Below are 12,254 nucleotides of genomic sequence, written 5' to 3' on the forward strand. Positions count from 1 at the left end.
TTATAAGATTGACCGTAACACCAGTAGGAAGAGGTCAACACACTGGTTTACTAGCCTGCCAAAACCTCACATGATGACCAGTCATATTTCACCAACAGAAAGTCATAGGATATTTTTATTATAAATAGTAAACATTTTATTGTGTGTGTGTGTGTGTGTGTGTGTGTGTGTGTGTGTGTGTGTGTGTGTGTGTGTGTGTTCCCTCAGTGACACGACACCTCAGTGTGCGAACGTGAGGAAGACAAACCACATGTGAGTGCACACTCTTCTGGGCCAGCTGGCATCTTCACCAGCTGCACCCAGATTTCCAGTGACACGCACGCATACACACGCACACACACACACACACACACACACACACACACACACACACACACACACACACACACACACACACACACACACAGACACACACACACACACACACACAGTCACACACACACACACACACACACACACACACACACACACACACACACACACACACACACACTGTCTCCCTGTTTCTGTCTCTTTATGTCTGTCTCTCTCTCACGGGGTAACGCAGAGAATGAGAGAGGGGTGGGGGGGATAAAGAGAATCAGATAGACTGAGAAAGCGAGAGTGTATGAGAGGGAGTGAGAGATAGACAGAGTGAGAAAGAAAGTGAGCGATGTAGCCAGATGAAGTGAAGGTGCGAGAGAGACTGCAGACAGAGATTGAAAGAGAAAGACTTGGCTCGCCACACTGCCTCCTTGTGTTGCTTTTTCATTGTTCTTTCTCTCCCGTTCTCCGTCACTCCTCTCCTCCCCTTTGAATCTTTCTGTTTCTTTTATGCTCCTTCCTCTTTCATTCAGTCACTTTTATGCTCTCCCACACTCTCCTGCCCTCCTGAAGAACAGCGTGTGCTTCCCAGCATTCATCTGTTTGCTAAGGTACTTCATGATGAACGGACATGTCTGGTGTGATTTTCACTGTTTTGTTTTTCTTCCTTGATTGATGTCGATGTTGCTCCTTGTCTGGCCTGACGTCCTTTCAGACATAATATATATTATATTAATATATATATATTCTATCTCAAGGTGAACTCCTGGTTAGTTCATTAGTTAATTAATTAATGCAGACATTGCATCAGCCTCCAGCTATGCAGGCTGCAGCATTTCCTCGGCCTTGACCCCTCTCTTATCACGTCGCCGGGGAGAGTCACACAGGGGCCTCGCTCACAGAACAAGGTGCTGAGGGTGTAAATTTAGAAGCGTGTGTCCAGAGAGACCGTCACTCTATCAGCGAGCCATGGCGTCTGGGAGACACGTGGGAAAGGTGAGGAGGCAGCGCGCCGTTACATTATGAGCGCGGGCCGCTCTGGCCTTTGTCTCATGCATGCCTCGATAAGGAAATGGAGAGAGGTACTTGTGCACTGCAGGGGTATGAGAAGTATGTGACCGGCAGGGTTGGCTTGTAACAGAGTAGATTTAATAGGATTACAGTGATTTCCTTACAGTTACTGAGAAATGCAGTGCCCGAGAATTGTTCTTCTGTGCGGTGAGCAGAATAGAAGCAGGGTCAACTTGAGCACAGTAGCCTGGCAGCATTCTTCTTGTGCTATGCTTTTAGGAAACTTCACACTCTGTATTTTAAGTTTAACCCACTTATGTGTCATATTTTATAAGGAAATAGCGGAAAATTGTCAATCCAGCTCACAGTAAGCTTGTAGATATTATATTATTATATTATATTACATAGGTATTTTCAATATTGTTTATATTATATATATTTGTTATCTAATGTTTTTTTTCTTACAATGTGTACCTGTAATGAGTGATATGCCCAAAAAAGGCAGGCAAAACTATCCAAAGTAATTGCAAAATATATCAAAGACCAAATAATGTATACGGCATTGAGAATGTTTATCGTGATTACGAATTCAGCTCATCATCAAGTTTGGGATTCACCCAAGGAGAGTGAATGTTTGGCAGGAATGTAATAACTACATTTAATGTCAAGGGGATATTCAGTAGTATGTGTGGAATGTTGTTCCTAGCTGCATGGCCTACAAAGAAATATTTGGCAATACCTCCTATGCAGCAACTGATACTAGATAAAGGTGTTTGCAGTGTGAATGTGCTATACTACTACAGTGTTAGTCATTTTGACATCCCCTTGTAGGCTATACTAAACATGTTTCAAAAAAAGAAAACAAATCTGGTGTCTGTCATTTTGCTTTCAAATACAAAATAATTATCCTTTTTCTGCATCTGTGCGATAATGAAGAACTAAAAGTATGTAAATAAATAAATAAATAAAAAAATATTAAACATGCTTTGAAAATGCACACAGCCCACCCATCTGACCACTTGGTACCACGTGCATGCCAACCCCCCAAAGACTTTCCAGAAAACGGTGTGCATGCATTGATTAAAACAACCTTAAAGATTGAATGATGTGATTTTTTTCCCCCTAAAAGATTATCAAAAAAAGTGTAGAGAAAGTGTATGCCCACCATGACAGGTGCAATTGAGTAGAGCATTGTGGTAATACATCATGTATTGGATTCCAGTCCATTATTATAAAATGAAATACATTTTTAAATCATATAATGCATACAGTGTGGCCAGCTTGACAAGTGTCACTATTAATGATGAAAACAATAAAATAGCATTGATATATAGCAATGAGGACAGTGTTACACCATTATTCATTATAGAATATGGTCTACTGTACATAAACGTGTGCCACTTTCACTAACATGGCATGAAACACAGCTGACGTAGGAGCCTGCGTCAGACACCTTGTTTCTTTACATACCTCAGCCCTCAAGCATCAAAGCAAAGTCTAGGATGTTGGTACAAGTGGCATGATGTCACCGCACGTCAAGTTCTAGATGCCCTTCGATGTCACTCACTCATTCAATGCCTCTCTAACACTGGCCAGACTAACAGTGCACCCTTATATCAGCAGCTCAGAATGTAGAGAACTCTTTGGAAGCCAAACAGTATGTGAGGGCCCAGCCTGCCGGCTCAGATAAGGAAGCTATTTTTTCTTATAACAGATCCATGTGTGTCCTTTATTGTGGGGCTGATGTAAGAGCGGACACTGGCAGGGTGTGGAGGTATTTTTAGGGCTTGGTTGGACATGAGATAATTGCAGACATGTTGTGGATGAGAGGCAGGGCATGGTGGGGAGGGAGGGTGGGTATGTGGGAGTGGCAGTGGTGGCAGAGCCATGCAAAGTGGCCCATGATGTCACCCCATGTTATGGCTGTTGTGTAAGGCTTCAGGGCATGCAAAAAAAGTGTCATTATAAGGGAAGCGCAATCAAGTATTTGCATCTGGTGTCTCATAGATCCTGTAGATAGACACTGGATGTTTTAACACAATGATTTATGTGGCCAGGGCAGGTGCAGTTATACCGTACCTGATGCTCCAGCCAAGGTTTTTGACCTGTTTCTAAATTCCCCCCTCCTATGAATGGACTGCTGTTGCTAGTCCAGACATGCTTCAGGCCTCATTTATGTCTACTATACATTTATTGATAAGGATTATAGCATTTCTAGGACACCCCTGAATTGAATTGAATTGTATTATTACGTGTGCACGAGTGCAAGTACTGTTTTCGGCTGCAAATGTAGGAGAACCCTTCGGCCAATCAGGATTGTGTATTTTTGGTGGCCCCCTCGGCCAATCAGGAACCACCGTTTTTACATAAACATATATAGTTATGTCATCAGTCAATCCCTGATTAGCAGCGACGGCACCAACATACGGAGCCAATCCACAACACCGACATATGTGGATGACACTGAGTTTCAAACTTATATAGGACACTTAAAACATTTAGAGCCCGTTGTAGTGGATATCTCGAACGGGATTTATATAGACATATAACTCAGATGTTTCAATAACTTGATTGGAGTCTGCTTATGGCAACTTAAATTGATTTGACATAACTTAAAAAGTACATGGATGCTGATACTGTATACTGTATACTATTTGCCCATTTGCCAAAGAAGCTTGCAATTTACAATGCGAAAGACATAGAATAGACCAGGGGTGTCAAACAGGCAGAAGGTGGCAGAAGGGAGGGGGGGGGGACGATAAATTGACAGGAGTCAGAGGTAAGTTGCGTGCTCTGCTCGCGCACAAGTAGGCTATTCATGGCCAACTTAAGTGGCAGTTTGACAGAGTGCATTTCTAGTTGTTATTATCATTGTCTCCACCAGGCCGAAGGCATGGGGAGAGAGTATGTTTTGCACTCCGTCCGTCCGCAGCTAATCTCGGCCACCGTTAACCCGGTCGATGCCAAATTTTGCACACACACTCCCTGGATGCCAACGATGAACCTCTGCCCCAAACCTTCCAGAACGGCCTGTTATAGCGCCACCAGGAGGCCGCTTTGTGCAAAACAAGTTTTTGCACAGCACACCTACAGATTTTGTCCAAACATCACGCAAATTGGTACACAGTCTCTCTAGAGCCATTCAACCAAACCGGTCTTTCAGATTTCTCACACTCCATCCTGATTGGTTAAGATTGGCTTCCAAAGTTCACAGGAGTGCTCAGTTTCAAACAAAATGCTGCAAATCATGAACACATCGCGTGATTTCCGTGAAATTGTGCACCCACATTCCCACTAGGCCCAGGACAAAATGCCACATGAACAATTTCAACTCAACCTCAAGGTGGCGCTATAACTGGCCGAAAAGTGTTTTTACCTCTAACTGCACGGATCTGTGGATAACCTGGTGGAGACCTGTGCCCAGAAGGGCACTTTTTTATTATTATTATTATTATTATTAATTGTTATTATTACCCTTATTATTATTATTATAGGCTATTGCAGATGTAGCCTACAAGCTCATAACAATTTGTGTTGCCTATGGGTTATGAGCTTGTAGATCATCTATTTATGCGGTGCAGCATCAACATTTGAACTATAGGAAATATTATTGTGGTTATAGGACCAATGTGTGAGATTGCCCTTTAAGCTTCAGTATAACGTTTGGCTGCAGCATCAGAGCAGACACTGTGTTGTGTCCTGGTCTCTGTGGAATTGGTGGGATCGATAAGGGAGATACAAAAAAGACATGCTGCCAAAAGAAGGAAAACTACTTACGACAGTATAGGCTATACACTGTGTGCTAAGGGCTGATAGGAGCTGATAGAGCTACCTACGGAGACCACAAATATCAAGATTAAGACACAGGAAAAAAGGAAGATCAGTGAATGATCCTGTTTTAACCAAAGGCACATTTTCCAGGTGATGTTTAGACCTCCCCCACACTGACATGCTCAGTAGACTGTACTTAACAACCAACTGCAAACATTTTAAGAATTCATGAGCAATGGAGACCTATTCCCTTTGTCCCAGTGTTGTTTTTTTCTTTCATTTCTGTCTTCTGTGAATGCAGAAAGCTTACCGTCTTTTTTAATTGTATACAAATGTTCACCCACAAGTGATTTAATCATTTTAGTATATGTTTATTGTTTAACATATATAGGGTTAGTAGTGTGAGAGTCACATTTCCTCCAAGGTGGCAGTGGAAGTGACTTGCACTGCACATTATACACGTATCATACAGGCCTTTACTATGCAACCTCCTCCATAGGCGCAGGCTGAACCGTAGCCGTTGCCATGACTACACTCTGACCAATGAGAAACTCGCGGCAGGCTGCTGCAGAATGAAAATAAGAGAAGCCATTTTGCACATGGGGAGGAGGGGGGGGGGGGGGGGGGCACTGCACTGACACGGCACCATTCAGAATAAAAATAATAACAAATCCATCCCGGAAACACTATGAAACAGAGAAGCAGCAGACCCATATCATTATTGAATGGACTGTGGCATTTTGATTGACTGACACTGTCCGTTTTGAGCTGGCAGGCAGACTTGCGGACGCCGCATATAGAGACCGCTGTAAACCATAATACCAGGGGTAGACATTAAATTAAGACGCATGTGAAGCGTGCGGTAAAAGCTATTACATTGCAGCGTGCCAGCGTCACACCTATAGTCACTACACGGCTCAGAGAGAGGGGGGGGAGAGAGAGAGAGAGAGAGAGAGAGAGAGAGAGAGAGAGAGAGAGAGAGAGAGAGAGAGAGAGAGAGAGAGAGAGCTATTAACTGACCCGTGAAAGAGGGAGTAGTCTACACTGACTGACAACATCCATGCGCGTCTTGTAGAGGAGACTGCCTGGGAGAGCGAGAGAGGAGCGTCGACGCGCAGGTGTACGGTTTCGTTCGGATATTCTGCTGGGCCGCGCGGAGAGAGAGACTGAGAGAGAAAGAGAGAAAGAAAGAGAGTGTGTCACCTTATAATAACAACAACCCTGTCGACAACTTCACTCGACTCATCTTATATATGGACAGGATCTGTGTCCTTCGTGTGGTCGAGGAGATTTACTTCCAATGAGTCGCCGTCTGTTTTAAGGTAAGTAAACATGATTGCAGACCCATCTTTCTTTCCTCCGCCACTTTGTAGCGCTCAGCCAGCGGATGATGACAGTGACACATCAGGGCAGGCTACTGTAGCAATATAACATGGACACTACTGTATCAGCCTGAATCAGGCCTGATGTCCCATAACATAACAATGACATCATATAGATGCTTAGGATATTGCTATGCGCGATACTTGCTTTGCTGCCGCCAGCCTCACGCTGTGGCTGCAGTTATACTTGCAGATTGCAGTAACGTCACTTAATTGCTGCCGTCAGCCGTCGATTTGCAAATTAATTAAAAAAGCCTAAGCTACATTGCAGATCTATTTCGTGATGCGTTGATAATGAAATGGGGTTTAATATTTAAACGGGCGGTGAAGCAGATACCCAGCATGCATTCAGAACGCGCACTTTGCTGCTTCAGTCGAATGTATATCGACGGTCTGGGTTGACAGTGGTTGTTATTATTATTATTATTATTAAATAACATCAGCCCGATGTCCCTCTGACATCTCCTTGGAGGATGCTCAATTCTGAAGCCACGGTCGTTTGAGCTATGAAAATAGCCACGATTGACGTATGCTGCCAGGCTACTTAATATTGCCTGGTTGGGATGTTATCATCCATCCATCTAACAGCTCAAGGCCCCGGGAAGGACATTGTTTATGTGCCAGTAGGCCTGCTATATGTCACTGTGTACATTGATGTTGTGTCACTCATGACAGTGACACTATATGCAGAGTTATATGTCACACTGATGCACATTAAATGTGTCCATATTGTTTCAGCTATAGGTTTAGCTTTGCAAAGTTCCATTATGTAGCCTATACTGCAGGTAGCAAGTTACTAAATACTTATACTTTACTCCCTTCCGATAAAGTGATCAATACAACCTGTGAAATATACTGTACTCTTTACAGATATAGCCTACGCATGGATATAAGTTTAAATTGAAAAAGTAATGCAGTTACTTGGAATAGTAACTGAAATAGAATTACTATTTGTAAATCATGATCGATCTATCTACTACATCTAATCTACTACATGTTGGCTTAGTTTTTTCTAGTCCCATTATGTGCCCTCTCATGCCTATGGGGCTACATCTTTTTCGACCTATAAAAATGGGTCCCGACCCAGTGTTTGGGAAACACTGATACAGAACCACTGTGCACACCCAGCTGATTCCTCAGCCTTGTTGTGATGTATGCTGACTGGACTGCTTGTGCTCAGGTTGTGCATAGCCCAGTGGTTTTCAACCTTTTCAGGCCGGGACCCCCCTGCCCTATATCATATTATTATTTGAACTGGGGGGACCCACTCTGCCCACCCTGATAAGCACGCCTTGGATTGTACTGTAGGAGTTGAGGCATTCAATTCTCCCCTGGGGGTCCCGACCCGCAGGTTGAGAACCAGTGCTGTATGCATTGCTGACTGGACTGCATGTGCTCAGGTTGCATAGCCTGCTTCCAACAGGAAGTGGCCTGGCTGTCACAGGCCGTCTGGTGTAATGACTTCAGGTGTACCGTCAATGATGTCACGACCAAGAAAGGAGCTTCCTTTTTCTTTTTTTAAATAAAAAAAAAGAAAAAAGAAAGGAGCTTCCTGTTAGACTTATTTGAATGGTGTCCTCTACAATAGAGGGAAAGTGGGGGAAGAGGAGACTGTAGATGTATGCTGTGTAACATTATCACGCCGGGAACCTCATACCATACCTGACAGGCCTGTGTGTGTGTGTGTGTGTGTGTGTGTGTGTGTGTGTGTGTGTGTGTGTGTGTGTGTGTGTGTGTGTGTGTGTGTGTGTGTGTGTGTGTGTGTGTGTGTGTGTCCAAAAAGGAGGCAAAGTATTGTAGTGTCTGCTATAATTGGCAGCCGGAGACGCTGCTACTTAGATAAATGTTGAGTGACATGCCTATTGTAACATGAAAACACATGCCATGATTTTGTAAGTGTAACTCTACTGCACCTTTACTATTTGTGTCCTTGTATGCATCTCCTTTGTGTGGACATAAATAAATGGTTAAAGTGTGTGTGTGTGTGTGTGTGTGTGTGTGTGTGTGTGTGTGTGTGTGTGTGTGTGTGTGTGTGTGTGTGTGTGTGTGTGTGTGCGTGTGATGGCAAAAACAGGTGGTCTGGTGTAGAATCTTTGATGTACCTGTGGAATTCTCTGTAGTTCTTATTATCTGTAGTTATTTTGTCAGAGTATTATTAATGTCTGAGCTGTGTGTGTGTGTGTGTGTGTGTGTGTGTGTGTGTGTGTGCGTGCGTGCGTGCGTGCGTGCGTGCGTGCGTGCGCCGTGCGTGCGTGCGTGCCCACACAGTGCAGCAGTGTATCTCTATTTGTATGACTGTGTGCGGTGGTTGAGGGGGAACAGTTTAGGAGAAGCAACAGTATTTAATTTGAGGAAAGTAATGGCTGGATGTTTAACACATCTTGAATTATTTGATGTGTGAATCACACAGCATGACGCAGGCTGTGCATGTGTTTGTGTTTGTGGCCATTTAGTTTGGTTGCACCTGCTAGCTGTCAGTCTAAGGTTACTGCGGGGGACAGAGGGACAGAGAGTTACCAAGTCAGAACCATCATGGAATTGGAGTATGTGATAAATTTTTCTCTTGGTGCACATTGTACCGGAGCTGACTCAGTCACTGTCTCACACTGTCTCTGTCTGTCTCCTCCCCGGTCTCTCTCATTCCTGCTCTCTTTCTCTCACTCTTCTCTTCATCTTTCTCACTGTCTCTCCTCATGTGTCTCACTCCTTCTGTCGAAAGTGTTTTGAAATAAATACAATATAGGCACACTTTTTCAGCTCTGCATTTCTTTCTCCCTGCCTTTCTCCAACTCTCTCTTAATGTTCCTACTTTTTGTGATCTTAGTGATGCAGTTTCTTTCTGTCTCTCCTCCTCCTCCCCCTTCTTTGCTGGTCTGACTCATCTGCTCAATGAAATGCTTCCCAGAAACTCTGTTGATGAAAGGGTCTGTCCGACCATGCTTCACTGTCATTCCACTGATTGTTGAATTGTAAGTAGACATTTTTGTAGAATGGACAGTGGTGGAGTTGATTTTAGGGCTAGGGTGGTATAATAAATCACTGTTTACCAAAGGTATGGCGGTATCTCCCCCAAAACGTTGTTTTGAAATAAATAAACATAGTAACACATAGTAATAAATAAATAGAGATAGATAAATAACTAAATAAATAAATATTGTTATGAACTCAACACCACGGTATGCATTACACAACCATGGTATCGCGGTATTGCAGTTATTGCACCTAGCCCTAGCCTAGGTGATTAAATTCTTTGTGAATATACATGCAAACTTAGTCATGCAGTATGAAGCACAGCCCCTCTTGACAATCTACAATGCATCATCAAATCCAAGCATCTCATCGCAGCTCATCTGTAAGTTACTGTCTCAAATGCCCTAGTGTCATCAGTCTTTCTCTTGCAAAACATAGCTGGCCTGGCAACCTTGTGATAACTTCCCATAGAAGAGAGGCCACCATCTCCATGAACCATTTCTGTTAGTTAAAATCCCATTTCTTTATTCTTACTCCACTGGTGTGGATGAGGGTGATTCCCACTTTAAGATTGCTAGAGAGGGTCTTCAGTAAGCTGATGGTACTCCAAAAATACATAATTCCATTATTTGGTTTGTTTGCCATTCGGACAATTGTTTTTATTAAATGAAAGATTAAGTCAACAATCATAATGTTGGAGGGGTGTGTGTGTGTGTGTGTGTGTGTGTGTGTGTGTGTGTGCGTGTGCGTGTGCATGTGCGCGTGTGTGTGTGTGTGTGTGCGTGCGACGCTTGTGCCTGTGTGCGTGTGCATGCATAATAAATCACTGTCACACTAAAAACAAATAGCATTGCCTCTTTGCAGAGATGCTGTCAGTTTAAGAGTGTACAAAGAAGAGGCCTCGTTAAATTAAACATGTTCCTATTAAATCTCTATAATGCTTAGCTCTGCAAGGATAGCCCATTATTTGAATTGAGTTGTTTCATCACTAGAAGTTGACAAGTCTGTGTTGCGGTGCGATCCGAGTGAGACACACACACAATTTATCTGTGCCCACTTGTTTTCTGTGCTGTGTATATTCTGGGGCCATCGCATCACGGAAAGGGAAACCACAGAGCTGGGTTGAAAAGACACGGGTAGGGTCGGTGACGTATCGCGGCCGAATTGAACTGTGCACGAAATGTTCGCTTACAACTACCGGCTCAAATGTATATGGAAAACAACGTGACAAAGGTCAAATTTAAAATACACCTCAAGTGGGGGTCCTTGGTGCTTGCCACATAATCGCAACATCATGGCTTCAAATATCAAACCTCCCCTCTTTTCCATGTCTTTACACAGAAATTGCTGATGAAATTGATCCAACGCATGGCTTTGTATACTTCTGTATACAAACCGGATATCACGATGACCCATTGAGAAGAACTCCCATATACTGTAGGTGCACCGACAGTGTCAAGGTTTAAAAGAAAATCGAGGCCAAGGCAGTTGGCTGTAAACACACTATACTAGGCATGTGTTTGTGTGTAAGAGCGTCAGAGTAGGACGTTAGCACTTTGTGTCCCCGAATTCCTGAACGTCCCCGCTCGGTGACACACCCTCCCCCTGGCAGCAGCCCTCTCTGTCTCTCCGTTTGATGAAGGAGGTGTCGCGGCTAAAGAAAGAGCGCTCATCCCTGCACACACTACACCGTTCAAAGATGTGCAAATCCCCAGGCTGACACAGGCTAAGCCAAGGGGCCTGGGCACTGTTGCCAACATTGGGATCCGGTTACGGCGCATAGAGGCTTGTGAGTGAGTAGTGGGAGCCTGATTGGCTGCCATAACGAGGTAACAGGAAATGTGTCTGTGTGTGGGTTCCACTATGGAGGTGTCAGGGGGGACATTTTGCTGTGAGCTCTTGATGGATTACTGCAACTATTGTTTATTTACAGTGCTTTGCCTTGGAAATGAGATATCTTCCTGGAAGCCTAAATGACATTGGAGATGTAAACATTTCTGCAGGGCAGCAGACAAGTTTTTATTTATTTATTTTTTACACTGAAGAGCTTTGTAATCATTTTAAATGGACGGTGACATTTTTCATTTAATGTAGTGATTATGTTGATTATGCTGATGACCCCAGGGAAGAATTGGTAGCCTCTCCAAAACTGTATTGATGAAAAAAGGCAAAGACAGCTGAGTTATCAGCACAAACTATATCTATACTTCGAATTCTATACAGATTCTCGATCTTTCCACAGCAGTAAAACATTGACATTCTCGTCTCTATTTAAGCAAAGCTTTATTTATCCAAAGTTCCAAACCATGATTCCAAAGTGATTCACAACAGGATACCAAAGACAGCCGCCAATACTAGAATAATGGCCAACAAACTACAAATACATTTTAGAACTGACACTATCAGAGTTAATTTCAACACAAATTAACACATTTTTCTAGTTTCTTTTATTATGATTTTTTGGGGGGTTCCTTCCAAATGAAGCTGCGGTCACTTTAGGCTACTGTACAGCTTTTTATATCCTGTCACTTACTTAGCTGGGAATGGAATTCATTATGAGCAGCAGCTCATAATGAATTGGGTGTTGAAAAAGTGCTCTTGGGAAACCATGTCGATGCAGCCTGTGGACTCCTGAGAGACTCATAGGTCAAAGTGTGCATGCGTGCATGCATGCATGCGTATGTGCGTGCGTGTGCATGTTGTGCGCATGCATGCGCGCGTGTGTGTGTGTGTGTGTGTGCGTGTGTGTGCGTGCGTGCATGAGAGAAAGAGAGAGAGAGAGAGAGAGAAAGAGAAAAAAAGAGACAGATAATGAGA

General features: G+C 43.4%; 1 protein-coding gene across 1 annotated transcript in view; it reads left to right on the top strand.

Annotated features, from left to right (window-relative positions):
• Window positions 1-6,192: 6,192 nt before the first annotated feature.
• sorbs2a (sorbin and SH3 domain containing 2a) overlaps window positions 6,193-12,254 on the top strand; it is an 83,366-nt gene continuing 77,304 nt past the window's right edge. Inside the window, exon 1 of the mRNA XM_083764514.1 lies at window positions 6,193-6,407. The gene's annotated coding sequence lies outside the window, so the exon portion shown is untranslated. The remainder of the gene's footprint in view (window positions 6,408-12,254) is intronic.

This window comes from Protomyctophum parallelum (genome assembly GCF_964188405.1).
Source record: "Protomyctophum parallelum genome assembly, chromosome: 5".
In the NCBI taxonomy this organism is placed as follows: domain Eukaryota; kingdom Metazoa; phylum Chordata; class Actinopteri; order Myctophiformes; family Myctophidae; genus Protomyctophum; species Protomyctophum parallelum.